At 42.0% G+C, this 12,728-nt stretch overlaps 1 protein-coding gene across 18 annotated transcripts in view; it reads left to right on the forward strand.

Annotated features, from left to right (window-relative positions):
• LOC309635014 (uncharacterized protein) overlaps positions 1-12,728 on the forward strand; it is a 165,887-nt gene that overhangs the window by 24,552 nt on the left and 128,607 nt on the right. For 2 of the 18 annotated variants that reach the window (XR_014248562.1, XR_014248563.1), the window contains exon 2: positions 12,255-12,367. The exons of 15 other annotated variants lie outside the window; for them this stretch is intronic. The gene's annotated coding sequence lies outside the window, so the exon portion shown is untranslated. Of the gene's footprint in view, positions 1-4,777; positions 9,757-10,068; positions 12,368-12,728 lie in introns of those variants that run through there. One more of the 18 variants, XR_014248574.1, reaches the window with a different exon arrangement.

The following is a 12,728-nucleotide window of genomic DNA, read 5'->3' on the forward strand; positions in this document are numbered from 1 at the left end:
ATTGTATGATGTAGCAAAAAGCCTGCTTCATAATATTAAGTGACAAGTAGTAGAGTACGAACCGCATATACAATATTAACCTAATTTTGTTATGTTTATCAACCTATATCTATGGAAGTAAACCTTTTCTTTCCAAATGTTTTAAAATAATCATAGATTGCTTTTATTATCAGAAAAAAATTTACTTAAGAGCATTTGTTTTAATTTGGCAGCACCTAAATTGGGACTTTCTGGTTTGTGGGTAAAAGTCTTTTCTATAAGGCACACAATGTAAAATTTTGTTTTTAAAAGTTCTTGAGGATGGAATGGAAAGGAAAAAATTTGGAAACAAGGTTACTCCCTCCCCCAACAGCTGCACAGTTATAATAGTCTTAATTTTTTCATGTTCTCCTTCAGTCCTTGCACAAAAACAAATATTATTTTTTTAAAGTTGTAAGTTGACCCAAAAGGGGGTGATGGTATAAATTAGCAGAGAAGAGAGAAATTTGTTCATCTCAATCCCTCATTCTCTTTCCCTACTCAATGGTTAGACTTCCTTATATGGGAAAGAGGAAAAAAACAGTTAAATTTAAAATTTAGTCCCAGTAGTGATCTAGGTAATTGCTGATGGGGTGTAAAGTGAGAAGCAATTTGGCAAAATGTATGAAGAGCCTAAAACTGGTCATGCTCTTTGGCCCAGAATTTTACTTCTCGAAGATGCAGACAAAGATCCAAAATGGGATCGTGAACAAACTTATGGTTACCAAAGTGGGGGAGTGGGGAGATAAATTAGGAGTTTGGGGTTAACATACACACTACTGTATACAAAATAGGTAAACAATAAGGACCTACAGTATAGCACAGGGAACTATATGGAATATCTTGTAATAATCTATAATGGAAAAGAAACTGAAAACGAATATATATATATATATATATAAAAAAATGGTATCATGGCCTAAAGTGAAATACCATCTAAATATCTAAAAATCATGGAATGGTCAGGTAAACTGTGGATAGGATAAATGATAAGACATTAAATCTTTTGAAGGTTCAATAGTTCTTCAGAGTGCCGTGCCTTTGGGCCATCATCCTCTTTTCAGCCCTATTTTGCTTATTCAGCCATTGGTGGAGATAAGCCCAGACCAGGGTCAGAATGGTAACTAAATAGATATGCACATATCATTTGTTTTTGAATTTTTTCTAAATATTATGTAACATGCAGAAAAGGAAATCATTCTAATGAGAGAGAGAGAGAGAGTCTTAGAAGGAATCTCATGTTCTTCTTGGTTCTGTATTCAGGGCCAGCAGAGGTTCTAAAACTAGTCATGGTACCAACAGTTTCTGGGTCTTCCTACATTTAGTTGAGAGTGGGTGGGCATTTTCCTGGCCAAATACCCTAAGTCTGGCTCAAAAACCACATGAAAGTGTTTTCTAGAGTTATGACTTTTTAATTTAATGATGAATGGAACTTTAAAAACCTTGCTGGTGAAGAAATCAAGGCACAGTGAGATTAAATGATTAATGATTAGCTTGGGGTCAGAGTAGCTTAGCCCCTAAAGCTCAGGCCTATGAGCTTTTTTTTTTTTTTTTTTTTTTTTTTTAATAAATGTTTTATTGTTTTACTTTGGAAATTTTTAGATGTTTAGAAAAGTTGCAAAATTTTCTATAGACTCTGTATCTTAACTCACTTCCCCTATTTTAAAACTTTTTACATACACAATTTGTCAAAACTAAGAAATTAGCATTGGTACAATTATCCTAAATCCATACTTGATTTAGTTTCCTTTATCACTACCAAATGTCTTTTTTTTATTCCAAAATATTATTCAGGATACCACATTTTACTTGGTCATTGTGTCTCCTTAATCTCCCTTGATCTATGACAGTTTCTTTAGTCTTTCCTTGTTTTTCATGACCTTGATAGTTTTGAAGAGTACTGATATTTTGCAGAATATCCATTAATTTGGATATGTCTGATTTTTTAAAATAATTAGGCTGGTGTTATTGGTTTGGGGGAAGAGTACCATGGTGTCTATGAGCTTTTGAAAATACCACTTTAAAAATACCTTGTCCTAATAAATTAGAGTATACCTGATAATGTAATAGTGAGGAAGTTAGTGGAATTCAGTGTCATATAATTTATGAGTTGCTTTATAAGATTCAGATGAGAAGAAAAACCAAAAGACAGGTTCTGGAGATAAAAAGCTTTGGGAAGTTCGTACTTGTTTGAGGGGAAGGCCCCTGAGATGATGCAGAATGCTTGGCAGGTAAGGCATAAAAAAGTTATGCTCAGCTGTTATAGGGCATGGCTGACTCTGATGGTCTGTCATTCATAGTTCTGGTGTCGATTTTCCAGTAGTGGAGATAAGTTTCTGCTAATGCACCTATCATATCCTGAAAATGTTTTGCTTTGGACCGAGAGCACATATTTGCAAAATGACTTCCTATATCAGTGTGATAGAAAGATGGCCCACTCTATATAGCCCATCTCCAAATGGCCTGAGATCCAATTTTAGCTTTGGGAAAATAAAAGCCTCCAGGACAACCACCTTGGATGCAAAAAGTGACGTTTTGAAATCACTTCCCCAGATATTTGTTCACTCCTGGGAGATTGGTTAGTGTGGGGTAGAGGCAGTGCACCATGTTGGACTAGCTTAATGAGTGACAGGCTGAGCTGTCTGCAGCACTAACTTAGAGTGTGACAGAAGCAGTCAGTATGTCCCAGTAGCCCACCCTTCTGGAAACTGGTACAGCAGGTGCAAGACTGCCCTGCTCTTTCAGGTCCTTGCAGAGAAGAAAGTCTGCAATTACTGGAGAGTAAGACCTAAGCTGGAGATAAGAAAGGTGTCATCTTATCTATTTTCAGTGTGTAACACGGGGTCCTACATACAGTGGGTACTCAGTGATGATGCATGGGATGAAGTGAGCTACTATATATCATCATTCTAAGATGCATTATTTTTCACATTTCTAAAATTGAGATGCATCTTAACACTGGTCTATTTGTTTGAATTTTCTGTATTGTTGGTATTATCCATGCTGGGTTAAATTGCCATGGAAAACGTCTTTTAAAAGATTATACTGCATCAGAAAAAATTTTATTTTGGTATATAGATATCAATAATAAATATAATTTTGTTATGCATAGCAAGGCATGGAAATAGAGAACTAATGTATAGGAACAAATGCATTTTTCATTGGAGGAATATCCATAATTCTGTACTTTCTTGCAAAGGCACGTGCAGATGCTTTATAGAACTTAAGAAAGGAAGTAAATCATAAGTAGATGACCCTGTTACATTTTGTTACTGAGATACATGCAACGGATTGCCTACCACATGCTGTATTAGTTTCTTGTGGCTGCTGTAACAAATGACCACAAACTTGCTGCCTTAGCACAACAGAAACTTACCCTTTCTTGGTTGACAGCCAGAAGTTCAACATCAGATTCACTAGGTCAAAATCAAGGTGTAGGTATGGCCCCGCTCCCTCTGGAGGTTCTAAGGGAGAATCAATTTCTTGTCTCTTCCAGCCTCTGGTGGTTTCATCACTCTAATCTCTACCTCTGTCTTCACATGACCTTTTCCTCCTCTGTGTATCTAATCTCCCTCTCCTTTTCTCTTATAAGGACACTTGTAATGGCATTTAGGGCCCACAAATAATCAAGGATAATCTCTCCATTTCAACATCCTTAACTTAATTGCATCTGCAAAGACTTTTTTCCAATTATGATAATATTTACAGTTTTCAGGGATTAGGATCTGATGTCTTTGAGGCCACCATTCATCCTCTTATACATGTCAAGTAATGAAACTAGTGTCAGAAGAACCTCCAAATTTCTAAGAATAGGTAAAAGAAAGGTGGGTATGATTAACTTTTGTTGGTATTTTCTTTATCCTCCCTTCTGACAAAATCAAGAAAGGGTAAGCACTGAAATTTGCAGAATGTGTATCAGTGGCTTGGAAGAAAATCACAGTAATTATAGAGGAAAAATCTTCTAAGAAATATTCTTTGTAACCCAGAGGACAAAATGGGTGGTACAGCACTAGATATTGACAATTCAAAGTGGGAAATAATTCAGAAAGGCTAGACTCTGAATATGAAGAAGTTTTAGGAAAACCTTAATATGGCAGATTAATTATAAAAATGGTCCCAAATCTCACCCTTCTCTGTATCCGTGCTCTATGCGATGTGACTGCAGCTTTTCCCATCAAGAAGTAGCATCTATTTCCCCACCCCTTGAACCTAGGATGCTCTGTGACTGGCATTAGCCAATACAACACAGCCAAAGTGACACTAGCAAGCTTTGAACCCAAGTCTAAGAAGCTTGTGAGTTTCTCTTCCCTCCCCAGTCACCATGAAAGCAAGTACATGCCGGCCTATTGGATGATGAGAGACACGTGGCTCTGTCACCCTCATCACCTCAGCCAGTAGCCGGCCTGTCATCAGACATGTGAGTGAGGCCATCCTTGACCAGCTAGCTCTCAGACAAATTGCCCCCCAACCACAGATATATGAGAAAGCTGAGTGAGAACAGCATAGCCCTGTCCAGATCAGCAGAACTGCACAGCTGACTTGTAGACGCATGAGCAATAACAAATGCTTACAGTATTAAGCCGTTGGGTTCTGGGGTAGTTTATTACATGACAAAAACTGATACGTAATGGGTGGAAAATCACTAGATTTTAATGACGGAGTAAATAAATAATTCGGAATGAATTGCACTCTGACTGCAAAACAGGTTTTTGGACTATTTTAACTAACTTATTTTGCTTATAGTTTCCTTTTTTGTATCTTTAATAGTGGTAGAGGATAAAAAATATTAACAAGTCTAAAAGAGTTTTTTAAAAGAGTTTTTAAATAAGTCTAAAAGAGTTTTTTTGTTTTTTCATAAAACAAAAATTCTGATTGAAAAAAGCATCGTGTCATGCCCTTCTTGTAAGGATTTCTTTCTTTTATAGGGTTATAATCATCCTTAATTTCTTTTATCCTGGGGAGTCTCCTATTTTCAAGGCAGGAGACCATTTCAGTTTAATTAAGTAGAAAAATTCTATACTCAGCTTTCTGCCACTAATCCACCATATAACTTCTGGTGATTTACTTCCCCTCTCTGTGTTTCAGCTGCTTTACATGAAAAGTAAGGATGATAATACCTTGTAGTTAGGGTTGTTTTGAAGATGAAATATGATTGTTCATATGCATGGTCTCTGTGTAATGCAGATGGATGAAGAAAATTAATAAAGCTGAATCTATACGAGTTAGCATTTTCCTAAATATGCCCAGTAATAGCACTGGCATACCAGTGGTGATTTTCTCAATAAAATTATTCTATTCCATAAAGTAGATCATTTGGTTATATGTATATATGTTTTCTTGATGTTGGTATCTCTACCCTTTCCCCCCATTACAAATACAACATGACCTCTTTGCAAACACATGTTGCTCACCATTGGTGTACCAGAATACAACCAGGTGGCCCATATGCAGACACCTCAACCCTGATTGCTTTAGATTACATTTGTAGCAAACAGATTTGGGATTCTTGTCTCACCCAGAGCCTACATCTCAAAAGAATCTGCCCCAGCCATCAGCCCACCTGTCCATCCATCCCCAGCCAACCAGAGCCGACAGGACAAGAGGCGTACAACTGACCTGGGGAATTTAATCAGAGCCTCTTAGAACGAGTCTATAGTAGTCCATATGCATATTCCTTATCTTAAGAATTCAAATTAAGAGGTGCTGAGACTAAAATTTTGGATAGTAGAGCCTGCAACTGCATGTTCTTATAGAATTGGGGCCATAGCAACTTAACAAACAAGTTCCATCTGAAATAAAAAGTTCAGGAGAAGTAGAAAGTAAGTCAGCACAGAAAATCAGAAGAGGAAATGCAGAAGACTGGCAGAGAAAGCAGAGATAAGAGCCCAGAGAGCTCCAGAGAGAGAGGAAGGGAGTTGTACTCTTGACTTTCAGTTTCCCAATAGATTTTTCCCTACTGTTTATTTTTTGCCTGGAGATGTCAGCCAGAGTCCTTGTACTATCTTTACAATGCCTCATTCCCCTTTTTATTTGAGCCAGTTTGAAGGGATTTTTGTTCCTTGTAACTAAATGACCCCTGTTGGTTTAAAAAATTCTCCCGGATTTAGAGATGTCTTGGGTTTCTTTTTAGTCCTTGGTGGGGAGAGAAAGAATGCTTGTTAAGAAAAAAAAAAAAAAAAAGTTGAAGGAGCTATTGAGTGGGTGACAGATGCCTGAAAGTGAGAGATTAGAGGGCAGCAGCAGAAGGTGGTATTCACATAAAGTGCAAAAGAAGAACAAAAACATTCTATTAAGATTCATTAGTGAATAATTCCAGGAACCAAGCAGAAAAGTTTAGAGGTGACTGGTCCCCAGGGATAGTAAGAATACTGAAGGGAGACATGCATTGTTTTGAAAGACACAGTACTTACTATAGACACTTTCCTGGGATTTAGTGCTAAAAGGAGAATCTGCATGTGGTGAGGACTAATGTTTCAGGTTAATTACCCATCAACAGAATTGATGGTGATTTTTTTCATTATAGATTTATTTTCATTTTTAGAATATGTGTCCATTACCAAATTCTAAAATTAAAATTAGATGATATATTTACACCAGCCCTTGGTTATGGCAGTGCAATATGAACTTACCTAGAAAACAGAGGTATCTCTTAGAAGCCTATTATTAAGCTTTATACATTCAGTCCTCTTCAAACACTTACCACATGCCTGTCACTCTGCTAGGAGCTGGGAAACAAAAGTGGATTATTCAGACATGGTCCCTGCCCTCATGGAGCTAGTGAGGATAAGTATAAACTAAGTAAAGAAACAGAGAAATGAAAGAAAATAATGATTACCTGTTGTTGATAATGTTATAAATGTTGAAATACAGAGTTAGGAACCGGGGACTTCCCTGGTGATCCAGTTAAGACTCCACACTCCCAATGCAGGGGGCATGGGTTCAATCCCTGGTCAGGGTCAGGGTCAGGGTTAGGAGCAGGAGCCACTGTGGATAAGGTGGTGAGGTCTGTTTTAATCACGTTCAAGATGACCTGAAGCAACTGGATTCTCATGAGAATTTAATAATTCTATATAATAATTATTCTACTCAATAATTACTACTGGGTAGATAACTATTTAGGGGAGATGCATATCATCCTTTCAGGCACTTTTATAACTTAATGACCCGAAGAAGAAGAGAAGAAAGGAAAAAAACCAAGATTAATTAGTGCCCATGATGTACCAGACATCGCCTACATACATTATCTTACCAAAGCAGCCATTACTTTTTTAAAAATAATTTTAAAATTGAAGTATAGCTGATGTACAATATTATGTAAGTTTCAGGTGTACAATATAGTGATTCACAATTTTAAAGGTTATACTCCATTTATAGTTGTTATAAAATATTGGCTATATTCCCCATGTTGTACAATGTACCCTTGTAGCTTATTTTCTACCTAATAGTTTGTACCTCTTAATCTCCTACCTCTATATTGCCCCTCCTCTCCTCCCTTTCCCCACTGGTAACCACTAGTTTGTTCTCTATATCTGTGAGTATGTTTCTTTTATGTTATATTCACTAGTCTGTTGTATTTTTTAGATTCCACATATAAGTGATATCATACAGTATTTGTCTTTCTCTGACTTATTTCACTTAGCATAATGCCCTCCAAGTCCATCCATGTTGCTGCAAATGGTAAATTTTCATTCTTTTTATGACTGACTAGTATTCCATTGTATATGTATACCACATCTTCTTTATCCAATCATTTGTTGATGGGCACTTAGGTTGCTTCGTATATATTTGCCTTTTGGGTAGGCATTTGCAAAGCAGTCATTATTATACCCATTTTTTCAGATGGAAGAACTAAGGTCCTAAATGGTCAAGTTTCTTGCCCAAGGATTCAGTCAAAAGCTTTTTCCGCTATACCCTCCACTAGATGTAGATCTAACCTGAACAAAAGGCAACAAATTACTTACTTATCACGACCTGGATTAATTTTAAAATAAGGATTCTTTTAGTTGTATAGTCTACATTTTATCCTATAAAGTCTCTCAAATTATCCCCACTCTTCAAAGCACCTTTTAAGCTGATAATTCTGACCTAAGGGCCATATAAATTCAAAACTAATAATGTCATCTTCTACTGGGAGGGGAAAGAACAGACTTCATCTGAGTGTCAGGGGCAAGGGCAATTCAAACAACCCCATCCCCAGCTGATGCCATCTGGTCCCAAGATGTCTGCTTCCTTTATTCTTTTCTCAAATATACACCCAGATTTCAACTAAGAGGTGGTTTCTTTCTCTTTTTTTTCAGAAATTTTATTTTTTTAATGTTTTATTTATTTATTTATTTTGTCTGCACCATCTTCATTGTAGCACGCGGGATCTTTTAGTTGCGGCATGTGGACTCTTAGTTGTGCCGTGCATGTGGGATCTAGTTCCCTGAGCAGGGATCCAACCCCGGCCCCCAGCACTGGGAGCCCAGAGTCTTACCCACTGGACCACCAGGGAAGTCCCGGTTTGCTTCAATTTAACCATGGCAACAGCCCCACTGTCAATTTCTTTGCTCCAACTGCCCGGTATCTTAACTTCTTCCTTCACCATAGCCTCAGAGAGTTAATGATTCACTGGCGGTTCAACACGTATTGAGGTGTCAGGCGCTAAGCTGGATGCTGGGTACAATGGATGAGATGACGTCGCCTCGAGGAGTCTGGTCTCATAACTAGAAAACATTCTCAACTGTTCTCTCTGCCCTTTCCACCCCTTTCTCCTCCCTCTGCCCTGGGAAGGGATCTTTAGCCTAGTCCTCGGGGTGGTTAATCTTTCCATGAACGGGCTGGAGGTGGACCAGCTGAGCCTGCCAGATAGAAAGATCAAAGGCGCCTGGAACCCCGACGCCTGGAGGAAGCCAGCCTGGCTCTCAAGAATGCCACTGGCACCGCTCGAGTTTCCTAGGGCATCGCCAGAATTTGGAGAAAAGGATGCAGAGCTAAGAAAGGAAGTTCCTCTCGCCAGCTGGCTGGAGTCTGCGCCTCTCCTTGTTGGCTGAGCAGGGTCATTACCCTAGAACCTTCCCTGGCGGTGTCTTTGCGCTGGGCCAGTCCGCATTGGCACACGCACCCGGCCGTCTAGGAGGCGGCGCCCGGAAAGGGATGCGGACCCAGGAGGCGGTGTAGGCTGGGTCTCGAAATCGGATTCTCCATCCTTCTCCTCCCGCCCACTTCCAGAAACTTGTGTCCCGGGTAGAAAAGCCCCAAAGGTGCCGTTCCCTACTCCGCCTCTTGGTTCGGGGCCCTTTCCTGCCCGAGAGCCCCACCCGGCGCTTGCCACGTTCTCCCTACCAGCCCGAGACCCTGCACCTCAACCCCAGGCCGACTTCCCACCAGCCAGAAGCGCAGGGCCCCAGCCCAGAGCAAACCCTCCTACTCCCCCTGGAGTGAAGGGGAAAGCTTTGCTGACCTGGATTGGATCGCGGGACCCTCTGCGCAACCGAGAAGTTGTAGGGGGCATGAGTCCCGGGCGCTCGGATTTCTCTCCCCCTTAGGGGTCGCGACGGAGCCAACAGCAGCCGAGCCCTAATCCATCCAGGCCTTTAATCCATCACCTGCAATCTCTTTGAGAGCTGCAGACGAACGCGCACACACATCCATACACCAGGGTTGCACAAATCTTTTATTAATATTTTCTGAGGACTAGCGGTTTGATGTCTCGACTGGCATTTAAGCGTTAAGAATACACTGCATGGGGCTTCCCTGGTGGCGCAGTGGTTGAGAATCTGCCTGCCAATGCAGGGGACACGGGTTCGAGCCCTGGTCCGGGAAGATCCCACATGCCGCGGAGCAACTGGGCCCGTGAGCCACAATTACTGAGCCTGTGCGTCTGGAGCCTGTGCTCCACAACAAGAGAGGCCGCGACAGTGAGAGGCCCGCGCACCGCGATGAAGAGTGGCCCCTGCTTGCCACAACTAGAGAAAGCCCTCGCACAGAAACGAAGACCCAACACAGCCAAAAATAAGTAAATAAATTAATTAAAAAAAAAAAAAGAATACACTGCATGCCGCCGTGCAGCGAATAGAAATGTAAACGAAACTGGAGCCCAGAACATGCAGCCTCTTAAGAAAAAGCAATTCCCAAATATTTTCTTTCTCTCCATTTCAACGTCTTTTGTTTCTTTAATGAGACAAATCCCCAAACAGTGATTCTGAATGTGGTTTCCCGACCAGTAGCCTCAGCATATTTTGGGAACTTGTTAGAAGTAGAAATTCTGGGGCCTCACCTCCACCTCAGACCTCTTGAATCTGGAACTCGGATGGATGGAGCCAACATTCTAGTTCCAGGAGCTGTCCAGGTGATTCCCATACACGCCCAGCAATCCCTGGCTCAAAAGCCTCCCTGGGCAGTGTTTCCCACTGATCACTGAATATAACTAGCAGGTACCAACCTTGTTTACCGCTTATCTGTTTAGAAAGAAGTCTGACGTGACAGTGGGGAAGACTGCTGGAAGCGCAATGTATTGCCTATAAGAAGTCATAGAAGCCATCAGAAGGAGAAAGAGAGAGAAGGGAGGGGAGGGGACTTCCCCCGCTTCAGTCCACTTTCAGTATCTGTCTCCTCCTCCTGAGAACTCACAGACATGCTTATTTGAAACATTTCATTTTCCTTCCAGGCTTCTACAACCTGCTTTGGTCGTTCTCCTTCTAGACTATCTTAGAAAGCACCTTCTAAGATATTTTTTGTAACTGAGAGGTCACACCTCCCTCACCCCTAACTATCTGGCTTGTGGTAAAGGGGGTCCCCCACTCCTTCAGATACCGCTTGCCTCCTTTAAGATCGAGACATGCCAAGTACCTGTGCTGGCACGGTAGGCTCAAAGTCACACCCCGCTGGGACAGGCTTGAGAAGAGCACCAGACATTGGGAAGCAGGGCATGGTGGGTGTGGGAGGACTGATGATCTGGCAGAAGAGAAGGGTCCATGGGAAGGAGAGATGTTTAGACTGTGGATGTGTGTGTGTGGAGGGGGGTTGTCCTGTGCCAGGGCTACTGGTAGCCACAACCCAGTCATTCCCACCATGTTGCTTGCTCCCTTCAGTGGACAACCCTTGGGTCCCCTAGTGTGCCCAGGCTCGAAGGCTGAGAGCCCTGTGCTCAGGGTTTGCTGACAGCCAGGCACCAGTGTAGCCCTTCTATTTGCTGGTCCCAGTCCCTATCTTTGTTCTCTGAATTTTTCTGGACTCTGGATTTCTAGGAAATAGTCACATTGGTATAAAGCTCTGGACAAAATGGGAGAACATCGAGGAGGGGTAAAGGATTGTGTGTGTGTGTGTGTGTGTGAGAGAGAGAGAGAGAGAGAGAGAGAAATTATAACCTTCAACATTGCATATAAGGGGTGTGTTGGTTCCTGCAATAAAAAGACCCTCGCTTGTGCATGCTCTTGAGCTCCCTGCCTGAGTACTTTCAGGTCTAGTCGGGTCTAGTATAGGCAGCTCACCGCCAGCCACTTAGTACAAGTGACCAATATGTGCACGGATCTTTTCCATTACAAAGCAGTTGCAAAACTATAATTTCATTTGAGCGCCACTAAGGCTTTGTGAGGTGAAAGAGGAAATGTATGAGTACGATTATTATTATCATTATAATCACGTTTATCCCCACTTTTGGAGATGAGAAAACTGAGAATCCAAACCTTTTCAGGAAAGAACTGGACGCACAACTAGGGCTTAACTTGCGTGTCCCATGTGCACAGCTTCAGGCCTTATGCTGAAAGCACGGGCTGCAACTTGTCGGTGGGAGGCATGAGGACTTTTTAACAAATACTTTTGCGGTTGGGGGTCGTCAAAGAATGAGCAAGCAGAAATTTCTTCTTTAGGGGGCCGCCTGCGTAGAGTGCTCAGAATTTTGAGTATTTTTTGTAAAAACGTGAGTGGGAGCTTGGAAATTTTGCTGAACGTGAAACACAGACAACTGAATCACGTTGGGACGCATCTCTGACTTGAACTCTGGATCGGTGAGGCGAGGGTAGATGGTCCGTCCCTCTGGTAGAAGCGAATTTGGGAAAGGTGGAGGTGGCCAGAGCTTAAAATGCTCTCTTGAGGGTCAAGTCCGGGTAGGGGGTAAGGGAGGGGGAGGGAAGCCTGACACCCTGAGAGGTCCTCCGACGTGCGAATGACAGGTACGTGGGTGAGGAGTCACCCGCGTTCCCAGCGCTTGGAGAATGGAGATGTGGACTTGGTAACGTGGTAACTATCTCTGGCAGAGAACATCCCTCCTGGCACAGCGGTTCCCCGGGTCAAGAGCATCGCCGGCTCCTTCCCTGCTGTCCAGGCTGAGGGCTCCACCCCGTAAGCGGCCTTTGGTGTTGGGTTGAAGGTAAGTGCAAGAGCGGGAGAGCTCTTACTCAAGGTACCTAACTGAGCCGAGAAAAAGGAAAAAAAATCGAAAAGAAAGAGCAAATGAAGCGGAAGTTTCAAGGCCCTCTGCGAGGAATAACAGTATAAATAACCGAAGACGTCTTGTAAACACTGCGGTCATAACCCCGAACATTAAACAGCCCTGGTGGCATCTGGCGCATCGGCCGCCGCTGGCTGCGCTGGGGCAGCGAGGGAACCCGGTCCCAGGCTCCTCGGACTCGCCTCTCTGTTTATCTCAACTTAATCTTCCCCAACGAGCTGTTCCGTAGCCTGGAAGATGTTTAAATTAAAACCCAATCCACCGGAAGTCGTGGAGAGGA

The sequence above is a fragment of the Balaenoptera borealis genome (assembly GCF_965194805.1).
Source record: "Balaenoptera borealis genome assembly, chromosome: 9".
NCBI lineage: Eukaryota > Metazoa > Chordata > Mammalia > Artiodactyla > Balaenopteridae > Balaenoptera > Balaenoptera borealis.